The sequence below is a fragment of the Cyprinus carpio genome, chromosome B3 (assembly GCF_018340385.1).
Source record: "Cyprinus carpio isolate SPL01 chromosome B3, ASM1834038v1, whole genome shotgun sequence".
Classification (NCBI taxonomy): Eukaryota; Metazoa; Chordata; class Actinopteri; order Cypriniformes; family Cyprinidae; genus Cyprinus; species Cyprinus carpio.
Genome location: NC_056599.1, coordinates 26,642,268 through 26,654,113, shown reverse-complemented (window position 1 = coordinate 26,654,113; position 11,846 = coordinate 26,642,268). Strand labels below are relative to the sequence as shown.

Sequence of the window (11,846 nt, the reverse complement as noted above, 5' to 3'; positions counted from 1 at the left end):
ATACTGTAGCACAATTAACAACAAAACAAAACAAAACAAAACAAAACAAAACAAAAAACAAATCAGCATAAAGTAATAGTTGTATAATATTAATACCAAAATCAGATTCTAAGTCATATTAATATTAATTTTACTTAATTTGATAATTTTAACAAAATGTAAATATAATTTCCTCATACAGTATTAATTAAATGCCATTAAATGTCATTATGTAAAAAAAAAAAATAAGTTGCAAAAAAAAAAATATTTTTTTGCTGAAAGAAAATGAAAAATATATGATTTCTTATTTTAATTTCTTTTCACGTGACCTGGTGTTTTGGACAGGTTTTGTGAGATTCACTTACACATAATACTCTTACCCTCATTTAGACACACATACACACAAGAAAGGAACAAGAAAAAAAAGATATGTGGTGGAACACACTGAGTGCAAAGGCCTGGCCCTGCGTGTGTGTGTGTGTGTGCGGAGATCAGTCTCAAAGCCAAATGAGTCAATAACAGGAATGAAAGCCTTGATGGTGTAGAGAGGAGATCCAAGGATTGGCGCATCCTGCGTCACATGACCTCTACGGTACACACAAACAAGAGATCAGTCAGAGGCTCCTTCTAAAAGGAGACTGTCTTTATTAGAGACTTGCTGACTTTTGCTGCCTTGAGCTACAATCTTCTTAATGTGAGAGTGTGTGTGTGTGTGTGTGTGTTAACAGACGAGGAGTCAGCAATGTCCTCGTTCTGTTTGTGTGTATTGTACCTCCTGCGTGCCAGCACCGTGTACACAGCAGAAACACAGTCAGCAGGGGCCTGAACCTTCACAAAGTAATAGGGCTCCATCAGCCTGGGTGTGGCCTACAGAAACCAACCAATCACAAAGCGAGGAAAAAGAGAGGGTGAGCAAGTGAGAAACCAATTACGATAATCAACTTAATCTACTGAACTGAGTTAATGGATCACTTAATTGAATGAAACAGTCCAATAAGACTAATGGAAACAATGATTAGGCAGAGAAAGGAAACAGAGGAAGATGGGGGAAGAAGAGAGGTGGTTAAATAGACCTATGGAAGGATAGATTACCATCAGGAAGGCAGAGTAGACGACTCTGTGAGCTGTAGGGATGAGCTGTCCTCCTCCTCTGTGCAGCGGCTCCTGTGTGATCACTGCGTCCAGGATCTTAAACTTCACGTTACGGATTGCTGAATGCAGGGAATGACAAGGAGATAGATTTGTTATTTAGTACAAACAGAAACAAAGAGGACATTTGCATATGAAAAACTTAAAGGCATGTAGTAGCAAAAGCAGCCTTTTTTATTTTGAGGGAAAATGGCAATGAAATGAAAAGAGGGGAAGAAAATGTAACGCTACAAATGTGCAAGTTTCGTAAAAATTTTTGAGTTTATGACATTTAACTTAGTAATGCACTGATATTAACATTCTGGATGATAATTACTGTCATTCAATGGCTGATAAACAATACAATAAATAAAACCAAAATAAAACAAAACCAATATAAACAAACTAAAAAATAAAATCAACACAAACCAAAACCAATATTTTCAAACGCTACGAGTGAATCTAGACATCGCAACATTTTAATGAATGTTATGAAAAATGCTATATTCATTTGGAGATTTGCTAAAGATTACATTTAACAGTGTTATTAAATTATTAGTGTTTTTAAAGATTAATTTTATGTGAGCGTTCAATGACGGAAAAGGCAAACTAAATGTACAAATACATCAAATATCCAATGTTGGTGGATGATGATGGTCACACTTTATTTAAAGTCCAATTCTCACTATTAACAAACCAGAAACTACGACTTTTGCCTCAAACTCCTAATTTGCTGCTTATTAATAGTTAGTAAGGTAGTTAGGGATGTAGAGTATGGTATATGTGCTTTATCAGCACTAATAAACAGCCAATGTGTTCATAATAGGCATGCTAATAAGCAACTAGTTAATAGTGAGAATTGTTCCCTGTATTAAAGTGCTACCTTGGCTGATATATATCAAATATCAACTGATACCAATATACAGAACATCCCTGTTTTAAATAAGTATATTTACCCTAAGAACATTTTATTCATTCTGTGGTGCTTTTTAGACTGTTCAGCCTTCATAACCATTGAAAAATCTCAAATAAAATGTAATGCACTGTCTTATGTTCATCACACAAAGGACCCTCGTGTGTGCCCCACTGGAAGCCCTGTACAATGCTGTCCTTCATTGAGCCAAGAAGAGCTTTATCTACCTACAACACACACACAGAAAGAAAACAGATCATTTATCAAATGATTTAGCTGTCAACAAGTTAAGCACACCAGTGCACAAGCTCTCACAAAAACAGACACAACGTGTCACATGCAATCATATGCAACGTCAATTTTCTTCACACCTCTTATTGCCTGGCAAGCACACAGACACCAAACAACGACACACCAACACATCCATGCCAAAAGACTCACACACATCTAGATTCAGATGGCCAAAGGCACTATTTGAAATTTATGTCAATACAGTCAGAGGAGAGGTGAAGTCAAATATCCGGAATTTCATTCATTTGCAACCCAATTACAGCTGAATTGTATAAAAAAAATTACAATGACTTAATGAATATAAATGAACCTTTCAGAGCATGATTAATGTCAGCTGTTATGCAAATTACCTCAGAGGGCAAAGTGTCGTCTACTAAAATGTTGGGCCCGGTTGTGTCAGGTCCAAAAGCCCAAATGGAACGAGCTGCTAGCAAATCCCAGTCATACTTCATCTGGAAAAACTCTCCCAACTTTCTGGTTTTAAAATAGTAAACAGATTTTAGGTGAAACAGTAGATCTTGTCGGTTGAACTGCACCACATAGACTTCCACTTCAAAGTTTGTAGTCGTTAAACATTTACATTTTTTTGAGAGAAGTCTTTTAAGCTAAACAAAGTTGCATTTATGTGATCAAAAATACAGTTAAGATGGTCATATTATGAAAAATGTTGGCGATGATTTGGTGCACAAGAAACATTTATCACTGTCAGTGTTATGGGTTCTAGTATTTAATATTAAGAAAGACATCTTTGTGTTACATATAACCCAGAAGTTCTCTACAGTTCTGACATGTTATTTTACCTGTTCCACGTGATCTGCACCACCTCGTTCTCAATGTCTTCAGCTAGACTCTTCTCCAATGGCTCGGCAATCATGGTAATCTTATTCCTGGCAAATCACAAACACAGAGTTACACATCACACACGTATACAAACACTGATGCATGGCAAGACTTTTACAGGTCACATTTAAAAAAACAAATTCACAATTCAAGTTCTAAATGGTGGTGCTGAGACCTTTTATTGGGTGTTTCAGCAAAACACTTCATGGAGGACGTCTCTACCACAGTCTCACAGAAGGTCACTACTGGATCAGCCACCTTATGTGAGAGATCAAAGAGAAATCACATTAAAACAAAAAGCATAGGCAAAAAGAGAGCAAAAGAGCACCTTGATATCGATCTCAGAGTACATCTTCCGCAGGTCGTGCAATACACAGTCCAGGTACAGCTCACCTGTACCAAGAATCACATGTTCACCTGACTCCTCCACCCGAACACACTCAAACCAGCACAGATGAATAAGAAACAAGTAAAAAGACTGCAACACATCATAGATATGAATCTTGATACACTTAAAAAAAAAAAAAAAACATAAAGTAACCCAGTGAAAGTACATGTAACATCTGGTTTGGTCCAGAGGCTTAAAACATGAAAAAGATATGGTTTTTAAACAAAATTGGTACAGTTGGGTGTTCTAGGGAGTCTCCATAGCTTTGAGCCTTCTCACACCATCTTGTTGACTTTTCTGAGTCCATCTAACATCTTGGGCAATTCTGAGGGATTGACCGGCTCCATAGCTCTGAGCCTTCTCACACCAATACAAAGCACATTCAGCTTCCGAAGTCTCATAAATGAACACTGCATTGTTTCTAATAGACATCTCTCTTTCCTACGTCTTCATTTCCACAGGGCTCTGTGATTGTGGCTGTTTTAACAATAAGCTGTTCACACCCTTCGATCAACACCCAGTTACCCGCAGGGACACGATTCACTTCAATCTGATACCTTACATAAACACATAAAACATACCATTTGCAAACACTTGTACATTTTTACAAAAGGGGGGGGGGTTGTACCACTAAAATCTTCTACTTAAAAATTTCAAGCTTATTTCAATGTAACTGGGTGTTGATCGATATTTTCTTTTGAAACGTACTCCAATAATATCTACTTTACTTTTATCTTTGGGTCTCAAGGTGACATAAAATGATTTAAAATAAGACAAAACGAGCATTAAAATAATATAAGTCTTGAAAACCCTAATTTTTAAAGTGTGACTTCTAGAACCAAATTAATAAAATAATATAACTGCATGGACATTTTTATAATAATATATTTTTTTGCTAGTTATGTCAATCTTTTTTATGGGGTATACACTGAATACAAAATATATATAAAAAAAATCCTTAAATCCTGAACTACTAAAAAAGACTTCAAGTATTGTTGGGAAAAATGGGGGACCATGGACTAATAATGCTAGGAAAAAAATGAGCAATCAGAACGACAGAGTGTGACGGTCACCTAGCGACAGTGCAGACGATAGTGCAGATCTGTGAGTCCTCCTCATCCTCCAGGCTGTAGTTATCTCCCAGAACCTTCACCGGTTGACCCGCCTGCAGGGTCCCACTCAGGACTCGACCAAACGCATGGAACTGCACGCCGTCATCTGTGCTGTACATCTTAGTGGTGTGGCACATCAGGGGACCCTATGAAAGAATAAAAGAGCTAGGCTTACTTCTCTGGGCCTGTGTCATTGAGATATTTACATTTTTAGGCTTGTTAGGGTCAGTAAGATTTTTTTTTTGGTCACACTTTATTTTAAGGTTCAATTCTAGCTATTAACAAACCATTAACTATTACTTCTGCCTGAATAATCTCCCAATTTGCTGCTTATTAATAGTTAATAAGGTAGTTGTTAAATTTAGGTATTGGATAGGATTAGGGATGTAGAATATGGTCATGCAGAATGTGTGCTTTATAAGCGTTAATAAACAGCCAATATGAAAAAAAGGCGAAAGCCATGACATTTGCCAAGTATGGTAAACCATACTCAGAATTGGTGCTCTGCATTTAACCCATCCAAGTGCACACACACAGCAGTGAGAAGTGAACACACACCCGGAGCAGTGGGCAGCTATATCCAGCACCCGGGGAGCAACTGGGGGTTCAGTGCCTTGCTCAAGGGCACTTCAACCATGGATATTGAGGGTGGAAAAGAGTACTGTTCATTCACTCCCCACCCACCTACAACTCCTGCCAGCACCAAGACTCTAACTTGCGACCTTCTGGTTACAAGTCCAATTCTCTAACCATTAGGCCACAGCTGCCCCATATCTTAACAGTAGGCATGCTAATAAGCAACTAGTTAATGGGGTCATATGACGTTGCTAAAAAAAGAACATTATTTTGTGTATTTGGTGTATGGCAATGTGTTTATGTGGTTTAAGGTTAAAAAAAACACATTATTTTCCACATAATGTACATTATTGTTTCTCCTCTATGCCCCACCTTCTGAAACGCATCGATTTTTACAAAGCTCATCAGTCTGAAAAGCGAGGTGTGCTCTGATTGGTCAGCTATCCAGTGCGTTGTGATTGGCCGAATACCTCAAGCGTGTGACGGAAATGTTACGCCCCTTAAGATACTGTGATTCTGTGTGTCCTGGCATTACGAGACTAAACCCATTACTAACGAGGCATTTGTTGCATCCAGTGGGGACAAAATTACTGATTATAATGACTTGTACTGTCTTTTTACGCATGGCTTATCACACCACGTAAACAAAAAACCATGCCTGCATTTGTGATTGGAGAAACGACAAAAAGCAAGTGCTACCCTACACTGCTCAAAACTCGCGTTTGATTCATCAGTGACAAATTCTTTAAATATGAAACATACTTACAGACTGTGAGTCAGAACAGCCGGCATTGTAGTCTTCTCTCCCAGGATCAGGAAACAGTCCTCCATAAAATGCGCTGCACACATCTGAATATTTGGGTTGAACTGTTCTGGAACAGTGTTGAAATACAACTTACCCACTGATTTCTAGTTGTGTATTTTCGCTTTCACAATGAAACACACAGCGACTCCACAACATGGCAGCGGCAGCAACAGAGAGAATAAAAGTTACGCCTTCTTTCTTTGTGTAAACATTTGGGCGGTGTTATGCAAATCTTCCCACATCGTGACGTAGACGTGGGGGCGTGTTTGAATGAGCCGTTTTAGGAGGGTGTGGACGAGTCTTAACTTTTATAAAGAATATCTCTTTGGGTTTGAGACTTTAGTCTTTGCAACTTTAGGGATCTTATCTATTCACGAACAGCTTGTAACACTCCAAAGAGAAAGGAAAACTTGAAATTGCATCATATGACCCCTTTAATAGTGAGAACTGGTCCCTTTACTGAAGTGTTAACAATTTTTTCCTAATAAAAAAAAAACAAAACTTTAAAACATTTTACAAGATGAATGTCACACTTACATCAGGGTCACACTCAGACATTGTCTCTCCGAGGTCTGAGTCCAGTCCACCTGTGTAGCTGTGCTCTATCTTGGCTCTGGCACCCCCTTGAGGAGATGGTATGTGTTGCACGCACATGTCCACAAAGCCTGTTGAATTAGCACATATTATTAGATTGAACAAATCTTACACTTTGCAAGAATTATGATTTATTGCAACAACACAAGTGCACAAAATCTAAGACACTCGCCTGTAAACTCCAAAAAGCTGGTACAGACAAGGCACAGCAGAGGTCTGACGTTCAGCTTTAATTTCTCTTTAGTCAGATGAATGCTGAGCTCATCCAACACATGAGGCAGAGACGTATCCACATCCCACACCACCTACAGACACACCACAGTTATACAGCCTGTGTATCTGACTGCCTGAATATGCATACATAAAAGAAATGTGAGTGTATTTCTCACCTGTGAAAGAATCTCAACAAAGCTGCGCTGAGAGTTGCTGTTGGGGGCTTTCTTTGTGAATTTCCTCCTGACAGGCACAAAACGTGACAGTTACAAGCGAGAAACCCCCCCCCCAAAAAACATGTCATTCTGCAAATTGTCTACTAGATAAAATTAACTTGAGATTCTCACGTTTTAGGGTTGAAGTAAATGTCTCCCCACAGTCTTTTAGCAAACTCCATGTAGTTGATATCACCTGGAAAACAACAGAGTAAAAAAAAGCATTTAATATCTCACCGTAGGTGTCTGAATAGATTTTGGCAAAGGAGGTGTGTTGTGTTTGTTTGTGTGACATATCAGGACACAACTTTGTATAATGACATGGGTATGCGACACAGGTATTACAAGGAGAGGGTGACTTATGAGGACATAACCCATGTCCCCCATTTTTCAAAACGCTTATAAACCATAGAGTATTAGTTTTTTTGAGAAAGTAAAAATGCACAAAGTTTCCTGTAAGGGGTAGGGTTAGGGTGTATAGGTGTGTGTAGGGCGATAGAATATACAGTTCGTACAGTATAAAAAAACCATTACGCCTATGGGATGTCCCCACTTTTCAAAAAACAAACATGTGTGATTTTGGCAAAGGAGCGTGTGTGTGTGTGTATGTCTCACCGTAGAATACATAATAGAAAATGACAAAAGAGCGAAGCAGATGCTTTATTGTGAGGAAGCGAAACACACGTTCCCTAACAAGGGAGACACAATCAGAGACCAAACAAAACAGTCTGCCAAAAAGAAAAAAAATCATAAAGAAAAAAAGAGACAAAACTGTTTGCTAAAAACAATTAAATTCATAAAGAAAATGAATATCAACAAGCAAGTGAAAGACAAACAGATGTGTCTCAATATCATCACCTCTTCCTTTAAACACAGTGGGGTACCTCAGCAAGCCAATCTCACTCAGTATTAAGCATCACAACAGTACAGCTCAACCTCAACTATCAGACAATACGAAAAAACAATAAAAAACAGATCAGTCTCTCAGTGTTTAGCATCACCTGAACACATTCAAATGTTTATACTTACATAACAAAGCTAATTTAATTTGACAAATATAATCTAAGCTTATGAAAAAACATTAAGACAGTGATTTTCATAAACTGTGTATTACGATGACAACAACATGATAATAGCCTGGAGCCAAAAGCCTGACATTAGCAGTAGACAGTGTATGTGTGAACTCACCCCCTCAGCAGCATGGATATAAAAGCACAATGCCGTCAGACAGTCTGACTGATGACGTCACCTCATCAGAGAAATTCACATGACCTGAGGACATGGTCAAGAGATAAATCTCCTGCTTTTGCACAGCATACTGTGCACTTATATTTTTCTAAGTGATATTTTTAACACATCTCAGCTACTTTTTAATGTGTGAAAAGATGAGCACAGGGAAGAGGGAAAGAGTTCAGTGGGGGGTACCTGGCGTGTCCATGATGTTAAAAAGGTGAGATTTGTCCCGGGAGTCAGGCAGAACCATGGTTACAGGCATACTCTTGATGCCAACTCCCCTCTTGTGAGAAAACACAAAAACTTACATGAGATAAATGCACTGAATGCACACACTTGCTTGTGATCAGATGATTTAGTTGATCTCTTACCTCTTGCTCTGTGAAGAGGATATCTGTGTATCGTAACTGTAAAAAAGTAAAAGATCATTATTCTAACATATCCAGTGTAAACGGTGAATGTCATCTTGTCAACAAAAAAAAACACCTATATCTGAATAACTATATACTTACATCAGAGTCATCTCTCTTGCGGATTTCAGGATGTGTCTGTTAAATGAGGCAGTTTTATATACTTACATCCAAAAAATGCATTTTAAATTTCAGGATGTGTCTGTTAAATGAGGCAGTGCACAAAGCAAGTCATACCATAAAAAAACACAAAAAATACATAAAAAAAAAAAACCACACGGAATGTAATCCTCCAGCAAATTATATATATAATATATAATAATATATCCATAAAAAAAACCACAACACAAACCTACATTTATCATAAAAACACACGATGCACCTTTATTTATCAGACAAAACTGAACAAGCATGATGGTGTCCTTTACCTTGCCATGGTGTAAGTGTCCACACAAGGTGACATTTCTGATCAGTTCTGAGCTGTCCATCAAATCAGCAAGGAACCTGTGGACAGACATGCATGTAACAATACGCAGTTCAAACAAACAGGGAGAGAGAGAAACAACACAACAGTGAACTCACTCTATGTCTCAGACGGTTGCGGGAAGCTCTTGCTCCATCAGAGTAAACCGCTTCATCTTCACGGGTTTTATGATGGGCTCTGAGGAGGAAATAAAATGAGATACACTTGTTTTTGTGCACATGTAGTAAATATATTAGTATTCCACCAGCATATCTGTAACCTGTCAATGGTTGTGTTTATCTTCTTGGACTATAGTCTCCACCTCAGGACCATAAACTTCCTCAGCTGTGGGACAATACTTTTTATCTTCATGCAGAACCACCTTCATACCACCACCACCATCCTCCTCCTCATCAACCTCAGTCTGGTCTTCATCCTCCTCCTCCTCATCCACCTGTAATAGGATAAACTGCACTAATATCCCACTCATACTGTATATGCTGCAACTTGCACAAAAAAACATATTTTTGGGCAGTTTCAAGATAATTTTTGTAATTTACAGGTTTCTGCTGTAATATGCACAAATGAACAGATGTCATAAAACATGTCAGACGCAGCTCATCAGCCTCCCGGTCATCTGCATCTACATCCTCATCTTCATCAGAGTCCAGCTCTGGTCCAATATAGTTTCCAAACTCATCATAAAAATCCGTGTCCATGCTGTCGAGCTCTGATGGGACAAAACAGATTTGAATGACATTCTCCTACCAGCCCTACCACAGAGAAGTATTGAGCATGCATGGGATTTAGTTGCAGCTCACGAAGAATGTGCAAAGCTGTAATCTAGAATAAATGTGACTACTTTGAAAAAGTTTAAGTATAAGACGGTTTTCCTTTCACTCTCATGAGTTTATTTGTGTTGTTTCATATGATGATCATGTTACATAGACTGCTATCTACAGCAGCTCCACAAGTTTATCTTTGAAACCCTAGAAAACATCACAAATATTACAGACGAAGAATGTGCATATGCAACATGATGAAACAAATTACTAACTTACTGACGATCACAATACATCTAAAAGTTAAGGATTTAGAAACGCCTGAAATAAAGCTGTTTACAAAATATGAATGAATGAATGAATGAATGACTGGCTCATTTAAATAATCTTTAATTTCCGTCTATCACATATAAATGCACTATGCAACGTTATAATAGTCATATACCTGTATACTACTCTTTATGCCTGGGGTGATTTTATTATTGTTTCAAAGTTATTCTTCTTCACTGGTGACGTCATCATGAGTGGCCCTGTACATTGCCCATTTGAAAAACAAATCTAGGGTAGAAACAAAAAAGTGTTTTATAAGTTGAAAAAAAAAAACTGCTTTAAATGCATACATTTATTTTAGAATTATGTTAGCTCTTGTTACATGTTGGCGTAAAATACTACAGAAATTAATGAGAACATTCAGTGTTCAGTATTCACCTTAATGCACATAATGTAGGACTACACATGCACATAAGTGCAAAAATTTACTTCTTGTAAACTGATCATTATCATTATTAAGGAATATGATTAATGCATCTGATTTAATAATTGCATTATAATTTTGGTTGAACTCATTTATATATTTGCAAATATAGGCTACTAAAAGAAACTTCATAGTAGGCCATTAAAGACTCTTTGATTAAGACTTGAAATATTTGTCATATATTTTTAATATAAAAATGGTGCATACTTCTTTCCACAATTAATAAGATATATCCTCTCAAGACTATCCAACAGGTCAACTAATAAAATGTGCTGACAGAAGATGGCACCATAACACTTGTATGCAAGAATTTCGTAGTTCCTCTTCAGGTTTCATGCATTGGGCATCTCTAATATTTTCAGTCCCACATAGTTTACAGTGTCCTAGTATGACTCAGGCTCCAATTGTTGATACAGGGATCTCATATGGCACTTGAACACTGGCAGGACTACAGAGGTCAACAACATCCACTGTTACTTTCCAACTGTAAAAAACAGACTAGGCAAACAGCCTACAGGTACATGTTAATGGCCAGTTGAATACAACTGACATGTACAATAGTGCTGTATTCACACTGCTAACATATTGTATTCAATGTTCTGACAGAATGATGAGGAAATTCATGGGTATAATTTGCACAGAGACAAACATTTACACCAAACTTACATAATGCTCACAATTTCCTGTGCTTTTAAAATGGTTTTCTCAAAAGCCCTTTGAAGACGACTTTGTTTATATAATAAGGGGATTTTCTTTATCAGTCCAAACTTAATATCAACAGTCTCTAAAGGCACTCTTTCCTTAATGGAAAATTGAATGTGATCTTCTATGAGTGTAAGAGAAAGCCAAGGAGAACATACTGAAACAAAGGAAGACAAAAGGGAAGTCAAACATGATGCTGGGAGGAGAACAATTGCTGAGAGGAACATTATGTCAACACAGTTTAATTGAATTAATTAAATGAAGAAGATGAATGATAGGAAGATATTAAGAAATCAGAGAAAAATAAATATTTGTCATTTTAATGTATAATGTTACAGTAATAAACAGTGAATTGGTAATCATCACCTGACATCAAATTCTAAACATTAGAATTAAATTGGATGCAACATTTGGAAACTTACTGTAAAATAAAATTTTTGGGCAGTAA

General features: G+C 37.4%; 1 pseudogene; it reads right to left on the bottom strand.

Moving 5' to 3' along the window:
* Window positions 1-311: 311 nt before the first annotated feature.
* Window positions 312-9,879, bottom strand: LOC109055137 (annotated as a pseudogene).
* Window positions 9,880-11,846: the final 1,967 nt, after the last annotated feature.